Below are 24,918 nucleotides of genomic sequence, written 5' to 3'. Positions count from 1 at the left end.
ACAGATTACCAAGCCACTTCAATTACATTTAAGTCCACAGAGCAAAAATCCTGACCTAGTGAAATAAATAGCTAAACAGACAAGTTTACTATATAGAGAACGTCACTGCAGCTTCTTTTCTATGTGATGTAATTATATACTATTTGAACATGGACAACCATATATAAAATACACTGTCTCTGCTTTATTGCAAAGGTTTACAACATCTTAATGCTCGTATTTCACAAAAGCAGTTAACAATTGAAGACAACAGAAAAAATAAATCAAAGTTTATTCTGTGAAAGCTTTCCAGAGATCAGCTTCCATATGCCCAGAGCTGTCTGAGTTCACCAGAAGCCTAATTTCTGCAGAGCTCAGTCAAATCTCAGAGTTTTCATGTGTGTGAAATCACCAAAGTCAGGAGAACTGTCTTGGATTCACACAAGAAGAAATGACAACAGCATTGCTGTCTTAGAGTGCCTAAACATTTAACCTGTTGTATCAGGACATTCTTGTTACACAAGTTAAAATTCCTGATTTTGTATTAAAATCAGATCACACAAGAAATGAGAAATTTTAGAGATGCAAGATTGTTCCAAATATTTTAGTTTGTAACAGAATAAATCTTCCAGAAATAACTCTAACGTTGAAGTTAATTAGTAAAACAACCTGCAAATTAATTCTTCTGGAGAATTGAAATTTGGCAACATATCTGAGAAATATATTTTAAATTTCACTTTTTTTCATATTTGGTGACAGTTTCATATTTCAAAGATGTTGTAGCCACACAGTTCCAATAATGCTGACTTTAGCAAGCTCTTTAGTCACCCTCAAATACAGTCCCCCCCTGAGATAACACTGGTAGATGTATCCTTAAGACTTAGAGAAAACAGTGACAGTATCTGGTCAAAAATATCCTGGCAAAATACCTTTTTGTGTCAGCGAATGATGATTCAAGGAAAGCAAATTATTTCACGGGCATACATGAATTAAACCAAAGGATGAAACAAAAAATGTATCCACATGGACTCAAATTCAAAACTCTTCAATTCCGTCATGAGTATAAAGTGATAAAATATAAAATGAATGTCTTTATTGAAACAAACACTTTCAATCTTATTGAAATAAAAATACTATTTTCTAAAATTTATGTTTGTCTCAAAATTTTGAAAAAACATAGTTTTAATTTTGAAGAAAAAAAATTGTGAAATGTCAAAATTCTCTCAGGTTAAGGAAGTTGACTGTTATGGGGCACTATACCCTTAGCTGTAATTAGCAGAAACAGTTTCCTGTTCAGCAGTTGTAGTCAAAAAAAGGTGGTAAGGTTGTATTACTCAAAGGCATATCTCTTACTACATACAGGCTAAAAAACTATATTTACAGATATATCAGTACTATCAGAATGAAATTAGGTTCAGGTTGTAAATACTTTAGTTAAATCTCACTTTGTGATATTTGGGCCAACAAGAACAGAAGTATCTTTCCTCATGCAGCACAGCAGACTTCTAAAAATTCATCTCAGATGAGTTCTGGGCATACCTTTCCACAGGATACTCATATCAACCATAACTGACATACTGCTAACAGAAACCGATTCGTTTGCTTTGGCTCTATGATGCAACACCAAAGTGATTTCCCCCTCTTTGTCTTCATTTTGGCCACTGTACACCTACACAGGCAATATCAGGCCATATTTTTCTTAGACCAGTAAATGTCAGATGTCACACTTTCTCATGCTGATGCTGCTGCGCTATTACTCTCGTTAAACTGTCTTTGGCAAACTGTATCAGCTTTGCACACTTTCTGATTAGCCAGGCTGAATTTCTGTAGTTTTGTTTCTGAACATTCTGAACATTCCTGAAGTAATGTTTTTCCTATGCTGATTCATACATTAACTTTGGAATACAATGTATTCTTTTTAAAGAGAGGTTGATAATATACTGGCACTGTGATAACACTACAATTACAGGACTAAATTTGCTGTATTAGACTAATCCATGGTCCTACTCCCCTGCCTTCTGTCTGTTATTGACCAACACCAGACACCCCAGACTAAGTCACTAGGGCTGCTGATGTATTTTGTGGGAGAAGAGAGGTGCTTGGTTTTATCAGGGTTTTTTGGAGGTGGGTTTTTTGGGTTGTTTGGTTTTTTTTCTGACAGCTATCTTGAGGAAGTCTAAAAAGCTGCTGCTTGAGGTGAGGAGGAAGAGATGAGGACTTTAAAACGACCTAGCTAGAAAGCCAAATACCCCACTATAGGATGCTAATCACAAAGTCACACCGGGAGCTCTGAGACAACAAACCCCGAACTTCTCTCCCAGTTAAGCAGCTTTGCGGGGAAAGGTTCTCAGCTTTGCTTCAATGCAGCTAATTGTTGGTGTTCTGTAATCTGGTTCTGCTTTAGCCACTAATTGCTTTCCCTTTCTTACAAAACCAGATGGAACTCTTCAACGGGATTACTGTTGTTAGTCTTTGTTAAACAGTGGGAGTAAGGAGTTTTTACTCTGGCCCCTAGCATTAGGGGTTTCCTAATACCTTCAGAGAATCTAGTTTCATCTCTTTGGTTACCAAATTTTCCAAGCGATCTGAGGCCAATTTCCAAATATCTTCTCTCTCATTACACTGGTAATCAACAACGATCTGCTTTTTGTGTCATCTGGCAAAATCATCTTTAATCTGGAAGGGAGCTTGTTTTTCTAACACTGTTCAGTCATTGTACTTGTCTCCAGCCTGCTTTAGTTTTGGTTTTTTTTCCTTCTTTCATATCATTCACAATAAACAGCAGCACTTAAACCTAACAAGGTAAGACTAAGGACTATAATAGTAGTAATCCTAGTCTATTTACTGCAACCTCTTGACATTTGATTTTAACTTTTTAAAATCTTTTTTTATTCTTCTTACTAAACTCTGGTTTTCCTCTTAAACTTTGGCTAGTGATTTCAATAAACATTATGTTCTCATTTTTAGCAGTACAAATTTAAAATAATGTCCACTGCAGTAACTCAACTTATTCCAAATGGTAGCAGTGTAATAAAGCAGCACTTGATTTATAGCTGCTTCCACAAATTGACTCTGTTAACTGACATCAAACTTGATGCTTTTTTCTTTCTTCATGCAAACGCCAAAAGGAAAAGGTTTTTTTGCCAAGTTTCAGTTTGATTTTCCTTAATCTTTTTTAATTTTGCTCTGATAAGTGTACCTGCATTACATAACTCTTGACATCTTACAGGATTCCCCTACTTTCTACTTCCAGTCGCACAACATGGAAAGTCCTTTAATTCTATGGATCAGAAATGAAAACACAAAACACACAAGATCTATAGCTTCTCTAGCCAGAGATCGTTTTCATTTACTCTCATCTGCCTCCAAAAGAATGCAAGCTTCTAACACAAAGGTGGTCACAAGTACTAGAATGCAAAAAAAAAAAAAAAAAAGTCTAAAGTGAGAAAATTGCCAAAATTGTCAAAAACAACTGCTTCTGGCCACCAAGACTGAAACATTTTAAGAGAATTAAAATTTCATGGGATGAAATTTAAGGCCTTTCAAATACTTCACGTTCAGCACCCACCATCACACCCGTATATCTTGGTTCTCTTATCCACTTTTTTTTAACCTTACAAAAAACAACAGAGACACTACATTACCCACAATGCTGTGTCCCATTAGTGGATTCAGGCTGCTTCAAAGCTGTAATTTTTTTTAATGATGGGTCAAATTGTGATGTAATGTTACATTATTACAGTAAACTATTCTGAATGTGTATTTCACGTTTATATTCTTTGTAGAATCTCATTTCAGCAGTGAAACGTTCACAATAAGGTATATGAAAACAAAGACTAGAGATGAAATTCACTTCATCCTTCCTCTTGGGGTAGAAAGACTACCTTATTCATTTACAAAAAGAAGACAAAATTAATAAAATGGATTACTATTTAGAAAGAGTAAATATTTTTATGTGTTTTAAATTATATAATCTGTAATGTAATTTGGAGTCAGTAACATTCCTTTTCAGTAGGTATGAGTGTTTTATTCTGCTTTGCATGGAAAAGAAGCAGGTTCTACAAAGAGTATATATTGTCTTTAAAAGAAACTGGAATAAGAAAAGATTAAATGCAATAGAAGCTTCATCTTCATGTGGCTAGGAGTCCTTTCCTTTCAGTCTTGGATGATTCAAGACTATATTTAATTTGTTTTCCTAATCTTCCAGCATAATTCCTCCTTTTCTGGAACCTACGCAATATCAAGAGTAAACAGATACACTACTAAAATGTAGTTTCTGACGCACATGTACAACCACATAACAAATCTAAACTTGGCTTGATCATCTTTTCTTGCCATATCTTTGCGTATCTTCCTAAAGCAGCCTCAGTAATTACTGACATCATGTGGCACAATTATGGACTTTGAATCAAAACAAAAGGCAGCAGATTGCAATAATTTTAGATGGTAATGAATCTAACATTAGATTATTCGAACCCTAATGAGAACCAAGGTGGTTTGAAATGGCATGCTCAAATCAGAATTAAATTTTGTATTCCTTCTGTAAAGATGAATAATTTAAACTTCCTGAAAGTGTTATAATCTCTAAATGACAAGGTGTAATGGCTCTTGCCTCACAAATAACATATCAGACAGAACCTACATGCTTATGTTGCATGAATTATTGGAACACACACATACAGGCAAAAAACAGATAGCTAAAATATCTATACAGAAATCCGCCAAAATATAAAAGAGGAGCCAAGCACATAAATCAGTGCCACCTTTAGATATTTTGCATATCAGAATTTATGAGAAAAAAATTATCTTTTTCCCTCTTTTATTATTTAAATATATTCTGGATTTCTAAGCACAGTTTAAGCATGGTCCCTTCTTGTTTGGAAAAACTGTAGCAAAAGTAAGTATGTCAAGGGTCATATAAAAAATCCATGCCATGTAAGTTCTTGGCTCTAAAACGTAGTAACTGAGATTGCCTGAGAGCTCCCAGATTATCACAGCACCCACTCAAAATTGTTTTTCCACAAAGTTAAACAATATAAAGACTCCTTCCAAGATTTCGTATTAAGACTCTCCACTCTGTCTAGAAAAGACCCTCTCCTTTCCTGTTTTCTTATAACTATAGTAGAGAACATTTGTTATCTCAACTACAACTTTTTCAAGCTAAAATCCTACCCTCAATGCAACTATGATAATGTGAATTTTGTCAGATTTTGCCTTTCTTCGATCTGTTACCTTCATATTCTTCACTTTCATTAAGTGTGAGTTGTCTAAGATTCAAACTATGTGTTCCCAGATCTTCTATCGATAGGACCTTGTGGGTGCTATAAATAATAAACAGCACAAGGACACAGTGTGTGCTTCTTACTTTAGGATCCAACCCTTCAGTCAGGGTACGATTCTGTCAGCAGTCACAACATCTAGGACAGTTAAGGAACAAAAAATGAGCAATGGATTGCAATACATGTCACTTTGTTGCTATTTTTAAATTTCAGGATAAAACATGAAAAGCCCCAGCCAAATAAAAACTTCTTTTGTTCCAGGACACTGTACCTTTCATATCTATTAGAGACTATGATATATTCCATCTATTTCCATACACGGACTGAAAAAGAAGCTAATACTGGGAAAGTTTTATTGATAGAGCCAATTATATAGTACATTACCTCACTAACAAGAAGCATGAATCCAACTGGAATAAATCCTTCTCTCATTTATACGGATCTCTACAAAAATAAGCCCATTGAGTCAGTGCAGTTAGACCAGATTTACTGCACTGTGACTGAAAGCAGAACTCTTCGCTGCCTTGCATGAGTGAAAGAGGATTTGGCAGGAGAAAAGAAACAATCATGAAGCAAATTCCAACTCTCTTCTTACTGAAGAAGTCTCTGACTTCAATAGAAATAGGATCAAGCCAGCATTCAAGCTCTATCAAACTGCTTTTTTTTTATCTAGCAATTATTGTCATGTTCTCTGAAAAAAACACCTATTAAAAGATAATACATGTTCAAAGGAAAATTATAAAATATAATCTCTCCAGCCATAGAAAAGGAACTATTAATTTTCTTTAAACTAAGTGTCTTTAAAAAACAACTAATGAAGAAAAAGAACTGCTAAAAGAACAAACATACTTTCTGTCAGATGCTAATATTGTTGATATTTTTCCTCTTGCCTGAACTCTGAAGGTAAATTTGCACTTAGCAGACATAGTAAAGCAAAAATTAGAAATTGTATCATTACTGTTAGCCAACCATGTCCAATTTCATATTAGTTTTCAACCAGCAGCAAGTATGTGCCTCTTAAATTAAAGAAACGAAGTTAATTTGGCACAGCCTGTAGCATGTCTTTTTCTCATAGGACACTGCTGAAGCCATCTATTCCATTAGCCAAGAGGTTTAAAAATCCAGAGACTGTTGCATTTGTAGTTCAAATTGAATAGCCAAATTAGGGAGTTAAAATGCATGACAACATGGAGAATGTCCTTTAGTAGCCTGCCATTTATAGTACAGACTGCATGAAGGGAACTGCATTAAAATGTACATTCTGATTTTATTGTAACATCCTTAGTTACTCTCTTGTTACCAATTTACAGAACTGAACCACGAAGTCGGTTTTCATCAGCATACGTTTTCCCTCCATTCTACAAAAAGCGTAACTTGAGAAGTGATCTACACAAAATCATTATCTCTGTTACCTCAATTATAATTCCTGATTAGCCAGAAAGAACCAAGAGATCCAAAGGAATGATTTAGACACCTAAAACAAGACTTCAGCAGCCTTTCGGCACAAGTCCTAAACTGCAGCCTGAAAGGCCTCACACAGTGGCAAGGGACACAGAGGCTCTCTGAGCATCTCCTTGCTGGCCCTAAACACACTGTAGGTGCCTGCACACATGTCCCAGAGGTGCTCCAGCTGGGCCCGTAGCAGCCTCCTGCCTGAGATATAACAGAAGGCAACAAAGCAGCAAAGCCCAGCTTCTGTCCGTGAAGAGTCTCACAGAGTGAGTGCTCTTCAATTACCCTGCCGTCATGGACAGCACTGATGTCTCACTCACAGACACTACTATTTAACAAGGTAGCAGAGGAGGTTGCTATGCAGTGTTTTGCACAGTAGTCTAGCTGTAAATACACTTGCCAGAATAGATGTGGGACCAAACTCTCATTGGCCCATAGGTATTACATTCACATCTGTCTTTGGGAAAGGATTCTGTTTTCTAAATCCTATTTGGGCTCTAGCTTCTTCTCTTCTTGCCCTGATTTATGCCCTCATTTCCAGAAAGATGAGGCATTTCCAACAATCCCCTTGCAGTCTGCATGTCCTTACTGCTTCACAGCAATGAAGGTCTCATTTTGGACTCCTCTCTGCCACTTTTTCCTGGGAGCCCAGGCACCTCTCCCAGGTCTGTTCTCAGTCCCCTTCAAGAAAACAGGGAAGTATTACCCAGAAGTTAGATGCTTTACTGCCTACTTCTCTTTTCATATCAGGCCTGGGTTTTTAATCCTCTTCAGCAGCTCAGAGCAGGTCAGTGCTGGCAGACCCCATTTTTCTATCTCCCTGTGTGTGCAGCCAGCCTGCTCCCACGATGGACACTGCTTATTCCTCATATAAATCAATCTGTAATGACTCCTGAGCATTTCACTATCTTTTTCTGTTTGAGACACACCTAATTTTAAAATTAATTTTTCCAGAGCTAATCAGGAAAATTCATCGAACTGGTCTGTTACAAAGGAAAATTAAAAACCTTGGGTAACAGTGGTTTTATGGTACATTTAACAAATGTTTATCTCCTCTAAAAGAAATCTGATATTCCCACAGATAACTGTAAGGATTCATTATGACCTCTGCTACTCATATCAAGCCTAGATGGCTTTGTAATGGTATTATTGCAAAAATGTATTTTTTAAATGTCACCATTGTTAGGATTTGCTGTGGAAGTCAAATATGCTGCAAATAAGTGTCTCATTCTATTTGCTCTTTACAGAAAATGAAACATGCCAAGCTGACACTTTCCAAACATGCTGCACTATTTGATTCTGTCATTAATAGCAAAGATTGACTAGTGACTTGAGTCTACTATTTGCTATTCATAACAAAAATTGTATTATCTTTTCTGGAGGAAATAATTTAAACATGTTCTGATCTGTCCAGTTGATGAAAGTGTCAACACACCTCCTTTCTGTACCAAATATATCTTCGGAGAGGAAGGTCAAATCCTTGAGTTTGGGTGCATTCACAATTCCTCCCGTTTCAGAGAACCATTTAAGCATATGCCAAGCTTCAAGAATGCACTTAAATCTAACTGGTCTACTGATGGGTAGTAGTACTTGACTAAAATCAATACTAGACTGAGGAAAAGCCAAGTGAAGCAGATGAATGGATGTTCTACTCTTAGAAAGCACATTTTAAAGATCCAGCATGTTTAAAAAACTTTGTACAGCCTTCTTCTATGACTAAAGTATATCCAAAGAGCATCAAGGAAGTCTTCAATTTTCATGATGTTCAGACTTGAATTTTAGATGATCACAAACATTGAAAAGTCATTATGAAAACAAATTATGAAACATTATGAAATTATAAAACAAGTGTCATCGAAAGGGAACATGTATACACTAACAGAATGCTAATGTTCTTATGTTAAAAAACAGATTTATAATGGTATAAACTTTTTTCTTAAAACACTAAGCTGCTGCCAACCAGACAAAAAAGATGTAGGTGAGACTCATAATCTTGCACTAAAACTATGCTACTGTGAAGAAGTAAGACTTTGTAACTTATAACTTAGTGAAGGGAAAACAAACTGAGGGAGATTTCCTTTTTTAAGAAAAAAACAGCTAATGGCCACCAAAAAAGGATGAAAAAGGAGTAAGTAAAATGGACACATCAACAGCCATGAATATGACAAATCCCTGCTAGCTACTTATTCAAATGCATGGTGAACCATCATCATCACAAGGTGCTACTTTATGTTACAGTAGTGCACCGTCTTATTTCACAGTGGATTATCACTGCTTTCAGCACTACTAATTGTATGAATTTGGGGGTTACATACAAATAAGGATTTATGTATCTAATAAACATGGTGCCACAAAGCATGAAATGTAGATATTAAATTCACTGGCTGACACATTGGCATTAATAGCATTTGAGGTGCCCTGCGGTATCATTCTTGTCTTCCTACTGCTGCTCCAAAGGAGCACAGGTCTCCCATACTTCCTGCCAGCCCTATGAGGGCTTCTCTTCTGATTTAGGGAATCTCAGTAATACCAGATGACACAGTGTAGACAACTGAATCAAGCCCTGGGTGCCTGTTTTCCTGTATACTACGCAGGGAGATGCATATGCCTCAATCAGGTAATTGAAAAGCCTGTATGTTCAGCATGTAGCCAGACTGCTACAACAGTGATATATCTGAGATTTAAGATTTCTCCTATTTGCAGATACTCCTTCAAGGTGTTTTCAAGATTCAAAACTAACCACTCACAGATTTTCTTTAAAGATCAGGGTTCATTTGAACTACCTTGCTGTACCTTTCACATTGACATTGGAGCCTACACAGAAAAGAATGAAAGGTTCGTACAGCTCACAGCACAATAATTAGGAGCAAAATGATTGAATCATTTAATTGTTTAAGTAAAATAGTAGATTCAGATGAGACATGTCTACTATAGCGTTTTAATTTGGATTGGGATTGCACTTTAGAAGCAAAGCCTGGCAGAGTGGCCTTAGAGAGCAGGCTGCTCTCCAGAAGTTTCCCTGATGAATTCCATGTTCCAAAGGGCAGTCAGCCCACAGGACCAGACTAGAGCCTGTCCACAGTAAAATCCACAGAAATACAAATAATGTAGGTGCTTAGTGCTCAACAGTTACTGTTTTGCCCCCCAGGTCTGTTCCTAGTGCTCCACAATGCTTGCTAGTGTAGATACAGTCATCTCTCATGCCTGGGTCTGTTTCTAATCCAATGTTTACATAAAGTAAAATTCATGAATAATCTTCAGAGCTAATTTCATGTATGCCAATCTGTCTGACATGCCCTTTTTGGCATACAATTTAGGGCTCCCGAGTTATGCCAGCTTAAATTTATGCCAACCTGCTAACATTTGTAAATAAAGCTAAACTTGGAAACCCGCTATGAAATTGTCATGACCCCAATTCTTCCTTGCCTAGAAACTCAAGCAGTCATCTCATTCAAATGCTAAATGAATGCAGTATTCTCCTGACAGACTGAATGTCACTCTACCCAGGTTTGAGTGCCCATGAGTGATCTGCAACAGCAGAGAATCAGGCCCTGCATCATTTCTGTTTGTCAAATAATCACATTGTCAGTTGCTGTTAGCAAGTGCCGCTTATCTATCACAAATACGTAACTGCTTCAGAAAACAATCTATTTCTGCGATCACAGATTTCTGTTCATTTTGCAACATAGATTACAGGTAAGACTTTCAAAACCATCTGAATTCTTTAGGAGTACAAGTCCTATTAAATATCAGTTTGGTCTTTGTTCTTAACAGCTTCTGAAAATGCTGTTGCATTGCCATACAGCATGTAGGTTTTGGTCCTTACCTCAAGTATCAATTTGTCTCGCCATGTTCTATGCTTGCAAATAGTAAAAGTAGTTAGCATTATCTCCTCAAAGCCAGCTAGCTCTGCAATTCCTGAATTATAATGAAGTCCATTATAAAACTGGTATTCAGTAGTTAGTATTTCAGCCCTTTGGCAAGGCATTATGTTGAGACACAGCAGAGTATTTATTTCAGATCACATACAGGTTTATTTTTTAGTAATCGTAATCTATCTAAGTTTTTAAAAATTTATTTATAGAACAGAAGTTATAATTCATCACCAGTCTCGTATGCTTTTTTGCATGTTATGAGACTCAGACTTAAACCAAGACAGTCTAATTCTCACTGTGCATTTCACTAAGGCACAGTGGATATAAAACGCTTACGGCATTTTGTGTGCACTTTTCAGTCCCTTTTATTAGTTTGTTTCACAGGTCATTAAGGATCTGCCACTTAATTTTGCCCAGTTCCCTGCTGCTGGAGACAATCGCATCACATAGCTCATTTTCCTAAATGTATGAATTGCCATTTTTGAAGCAGTTAGTTTTTTGAACACATGCTGCATGTCAGCTCCACCTGCTGCAGCCCCACAGGAGACCCAGGCAAGCTCAGACATGATAAGGCTTCTTGCCACCATCATACCAACAACCAGGTATGACCACACCAGATGGTAGGCAGCTTTCCAAATCACCCAGGTGAGTTTCTTCATCCTCGCACACTTCTATTTGTGGAAGGAGCAATGAATTCATAGGTCTACCACACCAGCATGTGTTGTAAAACATATAAAACTCTTCATCAAGGAGAGCAAGGATGTTTTCAGGGGGGTGAGATGATGTCTTTGTAGTAATTTTCTTCACACAAAGGGTGCTAAGAAGCTCTGATTAAAGAGGCACAGTCTGAGAAAGGTATGTCAGAAGAGCTGGTACTGGAAAAAAATGGGTGATTAAATAGCCACAGCCAGCAGCCTGGGAAGGTCCCCGGTGAGGAAGTCTGTAAGCTCTTAAAATATCAACTTTCAGCTGAGTTCTAGAAGACATTGCATTATGTTTTTTCCTTTTTTGTTAGCAGCTCGATCAGCTAAAAAGCTTCACATTTGACCATATGAATTGTAGGTGAGTAGAACTTTTACTTAGTCCTAACCAGTTCATTCATAATGGAGTGACTGAAATAGAACTATTGCACACCTTGAGAGGCATAATAGAAAGTAAATAAGACGACTTTTGCAAAGGAAAATGGCATCCTTTTGAAAGGAACACTCAGCAGAAGGTGAGAGCATGTATAACATTTAGAAAGCCCTTGGCAAAGTTTTTCATAAGAAGATAATAAGGTAATATAGGAGCTAGATATTCTGTCAGTTCAGAAGCAGGGTAAGGGAAGGAATGAAGAACAGAGTGATCAGTTTTTCAAAGCAGGGCTGTTACGATGAGGATATTTAAAGGAACTGCATTTGTTTTTTCCTTAATGACCTAAAAAACCCCACCAAAAAACCCACAGTAATATTGAGATGGCAAAACTTATAATTAACAGCTATAAAGTAAGCAGCCAGAAAGGCTGGAGGGGATCTGTAATATAGACATTAAAGGTATTGAGCTTGTAAGTTTAATGATCCTCTCTCGTAATGAAGGAGGAACGTAACATTCAATGAAAGAAGAAAGAGAATTAAAAGCAGGAGAGGGAATATTCTTTTTATTTAACACTGAAAAATAACCCTGCTCAACTATTGAAAAGACTCATCCAGGCAAAGGATTTAATAAGAGTCAGAAAACATTTAGTCCTTTATATGGATAATGAAAACATTGAAAGTTAATCCATAAAAGATAACCTTTATACCTCCCACTAGATAAAGTCAGAAAAGACTTCCCCACCACATATGTTTGTGTGCATTCTACCTTTTGACTGCCTCCAGTTATATTCTGCCAGTGACAGAGAGAGACAAGATCCTGGACTAAATCAATCAGTCATATGGTGCAGACAAATTATTTAGAAATATACCTCTTGCTGCTCTTCAGACCGTTATATTCCCCTGAAAAATGGGTAATGCAACATGAAAATACAAACGCCTGGTAGTCTTTATGTTCCCATAACTCAGACATCTTCAGGCATATTCTTGGTAGGTAGAAGACAGATTTAAGGCAACTTTGGCATTACCCTCATTGCGACAGGAGGAATCCAGGAACCTTGGATTGGAAAGGACTGTCAGGAACCTAGACCTTGCAACCACAGAGACCTGTGTGACAGCTGTGTAATTAAGACAAGCCCAAAGAATGCACATCTCACCTCACACTAGGCACCCCCCAACATCTCTTAGCATTAGACAGCAGACTTACCACCTCTGGCTCTTGGGTCTTTACTAAAAACAACAATGACACAGGAAGAGACCAACAGGGATGGAGTCATCACCTTTGGCCTCAATTTTTTTTCGGTCTACATCATAAGCAATATTACAAGCCTTTTTTACAACTAAAGGTGACACATTTCCCATTAACAGATATAATTTTCCATTGCTCATAACTGTCATATTTGAACCATTCAGGCTGAAACTTTTCATTTCCAGTGTCTCCCCCAGGCTGTCATAGCATTAGAGAATTTGGACCAAAATGGTTTGGGGCCATTTGAAAGAAAACACCAATCAAATAAAAAGTCCCCATGGTTAAAGCAAATCAATTCTCATGAAGTAGGAAGTAACAACCATTACATTGGTGATTTCTAGTACTTTTGTTCATAAGAGCACAAATTTTGAAATTTAGCATCTCTACCAGGCATGTAGTTATGTCATCCTGTCAACTCATCCAAATTAACAAATGCAGAGACCCTTTAAAAATGTGTTTATCAGATAGCTGGTAGCAGACTTCAGCAGATACATGCCCTGTGTGTGCTATAGGCCAGGGCTGAACAGACATTTTTCTGCAATTCCCGATCTGGGGTGCCCCATGCACCACTGGGTGAAAACACAGGAACTGAGTGTGAGGAGATTGCTTACCTTGTACCATCATTACCCATCTTTCTGGACAAAAAAAAGAGGCATCTGTTCTATCAGTATGTAGATAAGATAAAATCTACTTCTTTCCAAGGAGATATTTCTAACTTTTAGGGAGCATAGTTATCTTGGATTTACTCAACAGTAAGCTACTGTTCTTACAACATAAAAATAATATTTATATTTTTGGTAGTTAACAATTCAAAGCTCTAGGTTTCAAATTTCTATTGTATCATAGACAAAAGCACTCCAGACTAGAGTCATTTCCTGGTAACTTTTATAGCCAAAAATATGCAACACTTGCTAGCAGTATAAAGTTAAAAATTAAGAACTGTTAAGAATATTACTGAAGATGCAGTAAGGGCCTATGTTAGTTCCAAGCTTTTGACCCCAATTATCAAAGAAGTTAGGTTAATAGACTTTATTTACAGTAAAGATCCTGCTACAAACACCAAATCAATTACAATCTTTGAGAATTTTGACAACTCCCCTAGATTTTTCCTATGTTACAGATAGACAATGTGCCTCTTTTTACTAAATCCTCACTCCTGAAACACAGAAATAGTAAAAAATTTCAGCCTTACATTGATTGCATAAGTGGCAATTATGTAGTGAGATAGGAAGTCACCTTTTCCAACTGATCTACAAAAGCAGTTCAAAACTCCTGAAGCAGTATTCATGCAGAGCCTCTTCTTCCAACTAGACCGTGATTTAATCACTCATTTCTATACTGCATAATCTGCACATTACTTTTAAAATTCTTCTCCGTATTTCATCTACTGTATTGAGTTTCAACAAACACACACACATATACACACAAAACTGAAAAAATTCCTCCCAACTGCAAATCAAGACAGAATTTTCACTGAAAAGTCAACTGTGCTGCACTTAAACTATTCCAAAGCTGTTATGCAGGAGACAGTAGGAATAATGGTTTACATGTGCAATGCTATTAGCACCACAATACATCTTCAATACTTCTTCAATAGAAATCACATAACAAAAGATGGCTAAATAAAGAAGAGCTTGCCAGAATATTTTGCTTTGAAAAGAAGGAATGAAAAGAAAATGGAAAATCTCAAATTGGTATAAATACAGCAAAGATTAACTTTTCCATGTAAGAAACCAAAGTAGCCTGCAATACTTCCCAGGGCTATGGCACACTTGTATTTAACAATCTATAGGCAGACAAAATTGATGTTATCATCCTGCTGGAGGAATATTCATTCTCTCTTTACTCTCTTTAAAATGCCTACAAAGTCACAGAAACATTAGATTTGGAGGCAAGTCAGGTACAGGAATGGCTATGGTAAAAAATTACCATGAAGAAAGCAGCTGACACTCCATAACCTACGCTGCAGGACATGTTTTACCTTGCAATGATTCTAAAGTATCGCACTCGGTAAAAGCTGTCCAAGCTAATTTACATTTCCCAAAGAGTAAGAGTATGCAGGTGATCTGTTAGGTTGCCATAGCGTACACCCTACAAATAATACTGGCTGCTTTATGGAAACATTTTCATGAGCTGATTCATGACATCATATTGATCCTCGTACCTTTTTACTATGGTCTCTAAAGTAACAAATATGCATGAGTGCAACACACACAAACATGAAGCCGTTTACTCAAATTGTAATGAAGCCCGGAAAGCACTTTAAAAGCCAAGAGCATGGCCATCTTCTAGAGGGTCTCCTTTGCATTAGAGGTGTCCGACAATGCAGGCAGAGAGCAGTTATGAAAGCAAGTTCTACAAAGGTGAAGAAGTATGGGCAGAGCAACAGAAAGTGAACAAGAATTGAAAATGCATGCATACTGCTATTTAATTAAGACCCTCTATAAGTAAAAATGTACTGAAAATGCTCTATAAAACAAATATATACCAAAAGAAGTTATTTTAGCCTTATTATAAAAGCAGTGTGGATGGGTTGTCATGATATCACCTTTTCTGCTGAAGGCAGATGACAGAGGGTAATGCAAAGCACACAGAAAGATATTTAGCAGTGTCACCATAGGAACCATTTTGCAGAAGCATGTAGGAGCAAAAGAGCCTGAATGATGGAAGCATTTAGTGGAAAAAAAAAAAAAAACAGTAACACAAACTTCAAATGTAAAATCAGCTACAATGTACTATGACTGGAAGACAGCTGAATCTGTGTGGTGCCTCATACGTGGGCAAATCAAGACTAGAATGAAAGTGTGGTTCAACTCAGTGCAAAGACACTGCAGATGCAGGGTGAAATACACAGTCATCAGAGAATGAAATTTTAAAGCAATCCAGAGGACTACACAATGAGAAAAAATATGTATCTTTCACACATGTTGAAACCAACTGGCAGTGGAAGCAAGCTGTGTTTCCTTGGAAACATCAAAACAAAAGTTATATGACTCTCAGTTAGCAGTGTTTTCTGAGACTGTAGTAGGACCTATATTAAAGACTTGATCTTAGTATTATGTACACTTTATGTAAACCAGAGTAATTGCTCTGAAATGAGCAGAGTCAGTATGGTATAAAATCAACATAAAACCAAAAACTTGTTCTTCAGATTGCAAATATGGCATTAGTTTTATTCACAAAGATTTAATTTCATTATTATTTGGTTCTGAAAATGGGTCTGTTCTGATCCTTAAATTTTGTGGATAATTATATCACACAGCCAAAATGGGATTTTCAGCACATACATACAGCAGGTCAAATCGTATGTTTTTGATAAAAAAGATATCTCATAGACTTAAAATGTCAGGGCAAAATGTTTAAGCTAATTCCTGGTAATAAAAAAAGCTATGTATAGAATATGGCTTTTAAAGAACACAGCGGTAGCAGCCAAAGAAACAACATAATCAGTCACACACTTAAAGCAAAGCATCCAGAAAGGCAAACTCATGCAGTGAACCTCAGCTTCTGTGTATGTCATCTCAAAGCTCTGAGCTTTCAACAGGCCTAATGGGTTGTGATATAAAACCAGTATAGGCTAAGATATGATTAAACAGAAGAGGAGAAAAAAAACTACCATTCCCATTGGTCTCATATGTCATCTGACAGTCTTTGACATTAATGAAATCTTCCTCTGCTTAGGGCATGGCCATTCATATTTCATATCTTGTAAGAGAGTTCCCTAACCATCAGGACCTAGACTGCTCTGCCTTAGGAATACCTTCAACACTCTCTGCACAATAAACACATGCAAGATAACAACAAATACATTTAAACAGGAAATTGGAAAATGTCTCCAACCATCGGGGGAGTCAAGTATTAGGAAAGTCTTGCAAATAGGCAAACTGGTGGTAAAATAAAATCTAAACGACTTAAAATGGCACTTGATCATTTTATGGAAAAGTCGTCTGCAATCACAGGATATTGGAGCCTTTAGGGTCCTAAAAATATGCACTGTTACTGGGATTAACAGTAATAATCTGGAAAAACACAAATGTTAATCTGGAAAAACAGTCAGCACAAAATTAAAAATTCATTTTAGCAAAGTCAGAAGTACTGAAGAAACAGAAAGAATTGTTACAGAGGATGAAATGGAAAACAAAAATACCTAGAACACTGGAGAAGGAGTAAATTACAGATTGGTGTAATAGGAAGACTACACAAAGGTACTAAAATAGTTGAATATAGCCAAAAGGATGAAGAAATGAACAACATAGTGCTACAGTCTTTTAGAGATGTTACTTACTCACCTCATAGCTATGAGCAACTAATTTACTTTCCAAATTACTTATTTGTTAAGTACAAATAGGACTAATACCTATTTTACTAGACAGAGCTGATCTGAAAAGTAGCTAATGTCTCTAATGTGTCCCATCAGTCTCTAATTTGCTACAGACTCTAAACCAAAACTCCAGATTTGGAAAGGAAGTCTTTTTAGTTCTGAGCTTTTAAAAAAGCTGCTTTTTCCCCTTGAAAAGAGAAATACAGTGACATTACTAAAACATTAAATACAATTTAAATCATAAAGATTTCCATGGAAAGGGTGCTGAGTGTTTTACCTCCTGGAAAGAAGAGAGGGAAAACACTTACTACATCAACTGATATTACTAAGAGCAAGGTAGTACTCTGAAAATGCAAAGGGATGAGCAGGAAAAGTAAGACATTATTTAAATGTTGCTAGGCTCTATAGCTCCTGAGATCAGGGCATGAAGGAGTCATAAATATTCTTCTGAAAACAGATTCAAATGCAAGTGTATGTGTGATAAAATGAAATCAGAACAGGTGCTTTCAGCAGAGTAGCATCACCCTCACAGGCATCCCCAGTGAGAGCCGCTTCACTCAGCACCCCAGAATGCTGCTTCCTAGTACCAGCAGTCAAGAAACTAGCTTGTGTTGATAGTATTTATAAATTTTGGTATGAGGATGGAAATTCCAAAGAACAAAGCCCATGGATGATACCTTCCTTGATTCTGATAGAGATGTGGGTTTTTTTCCGTTAATTTTATTATTTTAATGCTTTAGTGTGCCTAGGAAACTAATTAATTAGGCTGGTACTTTGTTGTGCTATATAACAGACAGAAAATATGATCGTGCCACAAACAATACAAAGTCCATATTAAGGTTGTGGGTTTGTTTCTCTGTCAAATATGGCCAGACTTTTATGTTAAATTCCATTTGTTCTTTTGTACTCTGTTTGAAATGGATCATGTTTCATGCAGTCATTAATTATCATTCACAAATATTCTTTATTTCATTAAAGCAATTCATCTTGAGCAAAGAATTAAAGGAGAGATTTCAGTTCCAGCACTTCAGACTTATGCTGGTAACAGCTCTAAATAGAATTTGCTTTTGTGCCTCTAAGACTCAACTCCACTGTGAGAAAAATACAGACCTACCTGAGGAGGAGCAGATGGGGGCTACATCTCAGCAGGTCCCTTCCCATAAAGCCTGCAAGGAGCTGGAATTAGTTCATACCCATTTCACCCTCAGGGTAAACTGAAAGATAAGCTACCTTAATCCACGAGCAAAAAGTTATTTGTTTCCTCATCTTCTTCATCCCCATCAAAAGGTATGATATTTTAAGAAAATGACAAGATCCAGACAAGCTAAGCACAGATTAAGGTAATAGTTTTATACTGCAGAAATAGTAAATCTAGCCAGGGCATTACGAACTAAATTGTCAAAGGGGACAAAAAAAAGATGCACATATGTGCCACTCCACATATTTATTCAGTGCCTCATCCTAGAGCCAGAACACAGCACAGCATACTGCTGCACTGACCATGATTTCAGATGCCATTTCTGGTTTTAAAGGCTTGCTCTTGTATACAAACCTGCAAATGCAAAATACAGAGACTGTGTCTGCTTTGGATTTCAAAAATACTAGATGATACCATTCTATGATACATTTTTATTTAGTTTTCTACTGCCTTTTCTTTTGACTCTAGAGAGCCGCTCCCACTACGCTCACTGTTCAAAATGTATTCTGCCATTGCCATGTCTGTCTTTGGCTGAAGCACTTCTCTATGTGTTACCGCTTTACACCTGTGCTTCAAAGTTCTAGCACTGTCTTAAAACAAGGTGTTTTTTTCTGATACTTATTTGTCATTAAGACTTGCAGATTTACAAAAAAATAATGTGCTTAATATAATAATGTTTTCTAAGATACTCTTAAGGGCTTTTTATTGGAAGGGCTTCCTACTGTCCCAGCAGATGAATATAGTTCAAGGTCTTTGGTGACTGGATCTGAGAACAAACTATAAATGGTTTGGACTGTGAAAATTATATCAGGACTGCTGGCTTGGCCTTATGTCAACACATAGCATGGCTTATCATGTGATGCTGTATTTAGCCAACAATTTCATACCAAAATAAAGAAAACATTTTGTTCTTATTGGATATCTGAAATGGCCAAACACATCAGCTTGCTCAAACCCCAGTAACATATTTATTACTATAGCTTATCTTTCCTGTGAAAGAAACCATTAATAAACAAGTAATACTTGGACAGTCACATCATAACTGAAAAAAGTCAAAAATGTCAAATGTTATAGAATCATAGAATCATAGAATCACAGAATGGTTTGGGTTGGAAGGAACCTTAAAGATAATCCAGTTCCAACCCCTCTGCCATGGGCAGAGACACCTTCCACTAGACCAGGTTGCTCAAAGCCCCGTCCAACCTGGCCTTGAACACTGCCAGGGAGGGGGCAGCCACAGCTTCTCCGGGCAACCTGTTCCAGTGCCTCACCACCCTCACCTTATTTCTAATGTAAGCCTACCCTCTTCCAGCTTAAAACCATTACCTCTTGCCCTATCCCTACACTCCCTGATAAAGAATCCCTCCCCAGCTTTCCTGTAGGCCCCCTTTAAGTACTGGAAGGCCGTTATAAGTTCTCCCTGGAGCCTTCTCTTCTCCAGGCTGAACAACCTCAACTCTCTCAGCCTGTCCTCCTATGGGAGGTGCTCCAGCCATCATCTTCATGGCCCTTCTCTGGATCTGCTCCAACAGGTCCATGTCCTTCTTACACTGGGGGCCCCAGAGCTGGACTCAGTACTCAAGGTGGGATCTCATGAGAGCGAAGTAGAGGGGGAGAATCACCTCCCTCAACCTGCTGGCCACACTTGTCCATGGAGCCCAGGACACTGTTGGCTTTCTGGGCTGTGAGCACACATTGCTGGCTCACAGTCAGTTTTCCCATCCATTAGTGCCACCAAGTCCTTCTCCTCAGGGCTGCTCTCAATATACTCATTTCCCAGCCTGTATTTGTGCTTGGGATTGCCTCGACCCATGTGCAGGACCTTGCACTTGGCCTTGTTGAACTTCATGAGGTTTGCATGGGCCCATCTCTCAAGCTTGTCAAGGTCTCTCCGGATGGCACATCCCTTCCCTCCAGCGTGTCGAACAAACCACACAGTTGGTGTCATATATATAACTTCACTCCAGTCATCAAGTTATATGACAAAAACTTTGACCTTTTAAAATAATTTTTCTGTTTCTTTTTCTCTTCCTACTCTAAGCATCAATTATTTTTTTCCTTAAAGAGTCAGTGAAACTTCTAAGATACATAGCACAATGAGGCAGCTTGTGGCAGACCTGTAATGTGGACATAAAGAAGCAAAAAGAAAAGCATTTCATATTCAAAAGCCTCAGTTTTCTGATTTGTGGTGCACTAGCAAGTGCCTGTAGCCATGCAGACTGAAGTATCACTGATATCTCAACAACTCATCACGCTTGCTGTCTTGGAGAACACGATCCCCCAGAGAAGCCCACCTGCTGAGCTCCATGAGCGAGCCCAAAGGGCTAGAGCTCTTCTCTCACCAGTCCTCATTCAGAAAATGGCAGAAATGCCTCTCAGATGTATAAAAAGGATTCAGGACTTGCTTTCCATGCAAGCAACATTTGTTTATATCTTGGTTTAGATTTGAAGATAGAGTTAGAATAGCTCCACTGAGTACTGTGCAGTGTCTAATATATACAACTTCTTACTTATTTACACATAATTCTATGAAGATTATGAACCCTTCATTTTACAAGAAGATCACACACTAAATGGAATATATATGACTCAAGAGACTTGTATTTTCAAAAATAACAAAGAAGAAAACATTTAAATCTCTAACTAAAACTATCTAGTAAAAGCATTGGGGAAGTTTGCCAGCCAATAGTAATAGCATTACAAACCAGTCTCATTTGCCAGGTAACAATGGAACTTCAAGTGAATTCTACACTTCAAGGGTACTTCATCCAAGGCCTACTGTCCTGAACAAAAATCTAAATTACTGGGAAGTAATATCTTCTTTCATCGAAAGAATACTTTTAAGGCAGTGTATCTCATATTGCTTTTCATGTTCTAAATCTATAGGGAATAAGGTTTTATTTAGCAAGATGGATTCAGAGAAAGGAACCGTTTCATGGACACTGACAGGCAAACACTTCAAAAGTAAAATTTTGCAAATACCTAACAGGCCTAACACTACACACTCTTGCAATGTGAACTCCTAAAATCTATGTTTATTTTTCATTTATCAGTGCTTTTCCTAATACAAGCATATGTAAATAATTATATATATGGTCCCACTGTCCAGTGTGGAATTTGTCCATGTATTAGCAGAGTATCTATAGAAGCTGCACTGTGTTGGGATGTACACGTTATGATTCCCTAGAGCACAGTATAAACAATGATTACAGATATTATGCTTTTCTAAAAGTAAACATGCCATATTTAAAATCAATCGAAAGATCATTTAACAATATTGTATTATTAATATTATTAATAAATTCAACAGAAGGGACATTCTGAATTTCCAAATATCAACAGTGGTATAATCAAAATATGAACCGATTCCTTTATTCAAGTGTTCCTATTTACTTAGCAGAAATCTTTAAAGTAGAAAATGAAAAGCCTCCAATGAGAAATAAAAAAAGAAGATCAAGCAAACTGGTACTCTTAAAAGTCAGTACATTGGTGGATTATAAACAGCATTACATTTCATAAGTAAAAAGCTATTTCTTCACCTCTTCTTCTCAGACTCCTGTGCAAAGCAGATAAGACAAGCTACCATATAACTGTTCTTCCTCTCTTAAATAAAATGCAAGGTAACAGAAAATGGACTTTCTGAGTTACAATTTGATTTTAGTTTTACAGTATGGTCCTTCTGTAATTCCAGCAATAGACTACTTGAAGGAATACATTTTTGTCTGTTTTCACCTTAGCTAAAATCCTGCCTCTTACAACAATTCACATAAATCCTGTTGAAGTTAGTAGAAACAGGACTTTTCTTCCAACTAAGTTCAGCGTTACTTAAACATCTATGCACCAACATCCTGTGCAAATGCAGTGTCAAGTACAAGATGCCTCTCGTTTATCTATATAAAGACTCATTTGTTTCCCATAGCTTTTTTAGCTTTTCCAAAATCCCAATGTTTTACAAAAATATGTCTGCAACAAACATATTAACAGTAAATGGATCCCAGTAACTAGGGCACTCAGGTAAACTTTTCAGGATGTTTCTAATCCCAGTTTAAAACAATCCTTCCCCTCCCACTCCTCCGGGAGAAGTTATTTTAAATCTAGATCACTTTCATGAACAAGAACAGAGAGTTATATTATTAGGTTCTTCTCACAGATCTGCAGTAGCAGATTGACAAATATCCTTTACTGATACATTTCTTCAAGGGGAATAAACCTACAAATTAAACTCATTTCTCAGTCATACTTGTGCTAAAGGGAAAACAGGTTTACTCAGCTCCTTTATAATCTCCTGTGGGATATCAGTCCTGCTAAGCAGAATGCCTTATTTCTGTTCATTTTCTCTAACTCAAGTGGGAAAGCACCAGGCAGCCTTTAGGTAGATTACTACCTACAAATACAAATGCTTGAACAATTACACAGGAGAAGATCTGTTAAACTCCCAAGGCATTTTTTTATGATTCATACAGCACTTCTTTCAAAGAAGTAAGCCTCCTGCTTTTTAATCTATGCAGGGATCAGAAACTGTCTCTTTTTTAACACTCCGTAACACGTTATCGAATACTGATCATCTGTACAATTTTCACTTCAGCAGACGCAATTCACAAACACATGCAGATACTCTGAAAATGTTAACAACTCTTTAGCTTGTTAGAAAATGGAATCTGTTTTTCCTCCGCATGTAATCCTTCTGCTTCCCCAGTCATGTGCGAAAGCTCTGTTTGAACAGCAACCACTAACGTTTGCTGTATAACACACCATAGAAAGCAATTAACAGAGAGAAGCATAAGGCCATCTCTAATCTGGCAGCTAGCTATTTCTGACATAAGTTTCCATACTGCATATCCAGGAAAAGTGTTACAATAAAGTCTCCTTTGAGAAAAGGACCCTAACTAGAAAAGTGCACATGGATCTCCTTAAAGAAGTCTCCTGAGTATCTGCTAATGTGAAGACTATTCACAGGGGGGGGGGGGGGGGGGAGCGGGTAAAAATCTGCAGTGTCCATTAATTTGGATGACTCACTCACTGCCACAATTGTTTTCGAATACCAGAGCTAAGAGAGCTAAAGGGTTGAGGCTTCACAGTGGGTTCACCAGACAAGGACCTGGAGACCCTGAAGAACCACAGCTGTGCTTTATGCATGGAAAAGCACATTGCAAAAGAAAGCCTTTCCCACAGAGAGAGCAGGAGGACTCCCCCTGCTTCAAACTACTGGTGAAACACTATGATAAACTGAAGGTGGTTGTAGACAAAGGGATTAGGTGATGGTCAAACAAAGACAGAGGAACATATCCCACAATACTTTGTTCAAAAACATCCAGTGGTCATAAGTGATATCAAAAAGAAAGTCCTTGTCTTGAGAAAGTCTTGTGCTTATGTTACTTGTATTTCTGTCACATCCTTGCTAAAGGCATTAAACTACAAGCCCAGAGGACCTACATCTTACAGGCCTCTTCACTACAGAGGTAGGCACCAGGAAGGAGCAAGGTGGCTCAGATACAAGTTCTGGGGGTTTCTCTCACAGACAAAATCAGGTAGAAATTAGTAGGACAGTAAGGACAGTGACATTCATTAAAATAAGATCACAGACTAACAGAGCGTATGTCATAAATTTAATCATAAATGGCTATGTCATATAGAGGATCATAGCAAACAGCTTAAACTGCAAACTGAACGTGTATTTATGTTCAACCATTATATATTAGGATGTTCTTCTATTTTTTCCTACGTAGTACCTATCTGCTTAGAATCTGAGCAATCCAAGAGACTATGCCATCCTATGTACCTACATACAGGCATGAACCCTGTATAAATATGTATAAATAATAAAGACAAATAGAAATGATACATAGGGGACCTCAGCTGGAGGACTGCTTGGGCCTATCCCACATAATATCATGTCCACTTGCATTCACATTAAAGATCTTACCTTCAGACCACAGTTTCAAACTGAGAACCTTATCTTAGATAATGTTTCCAGCACACAGATTGTCAGACTAACTGATAAAATCAAATCCTGGAGAATGCCACAAATGATTTAACGGTGTTTCAGTGCTGACTTAGAGAAAAGTAATCAGGTAACTGGATCCAAAACAGAACACAAGTCCACAAACAAACAACATTTTATGCACTTTTAAAACTTTTTAGTTAGGAAAAAACATAGTACCATGATGGGAAAACAGTGGTACGGAGCATATTGGACTTCTGTAACTCTGAATGAGAACCAGCACTGCCTAGCTGCAGCACAGGCAGCAAGGTGGGATGGTTTGGAAAGAAAGGAATTCTGATATGAAATGCAGCAAGAACAACTGTCACCTGGTGTAGTAGCTAGAAGTGATGTGTAGGAGAGACAGTAACTCTCTCAGTTGTGCCCAGCAGGTACAATGCTAGGGGCACACAGCAGCACGCCTGCAGGGAGGCAGGCATATGGAAAAGGCTTCCCTGCCTACCTAAGAGCAGGTTGCCTATTGCATCTGCAGGAGCACAGTCGGGGCTGCAGAA

General features: G+C 37.5%; 1 protein-coding gene across 1 annotated transcript in view; it reads right to left on the bottom strand.

The window, feature by feature from the left end:
• GUCY1A2 (guanylate cyclase 1 soluble subunit alpha 2) overlaps nucleotides 1-24,918 on the bottom strand; it is a 174,406-nt gene that overhangs the window by 101,091 nt on the left and 48,397 nt on the right. The gene's annotated exons all lie outside the window — the stretch shown is intronic.

This window comes from Strix aluco, chromosome 2 (assembly GCF_031877795.1).
Source record: "Strix aluco isolate bStrAlu1 chromosome 2, bStrAlu1.hap1, whole genome shotgun sequence".
Classification (NCBI taxonomy): Eukaryota; Metazoa; Chordata; class Aves; order Strigiformes; family Strigidae; genus Strix; species Strix aluco.
Note: the sequence above shows the minus strand (reverse complement) of the source record. Positions and strands in the feature narration are given on the sequence as shown.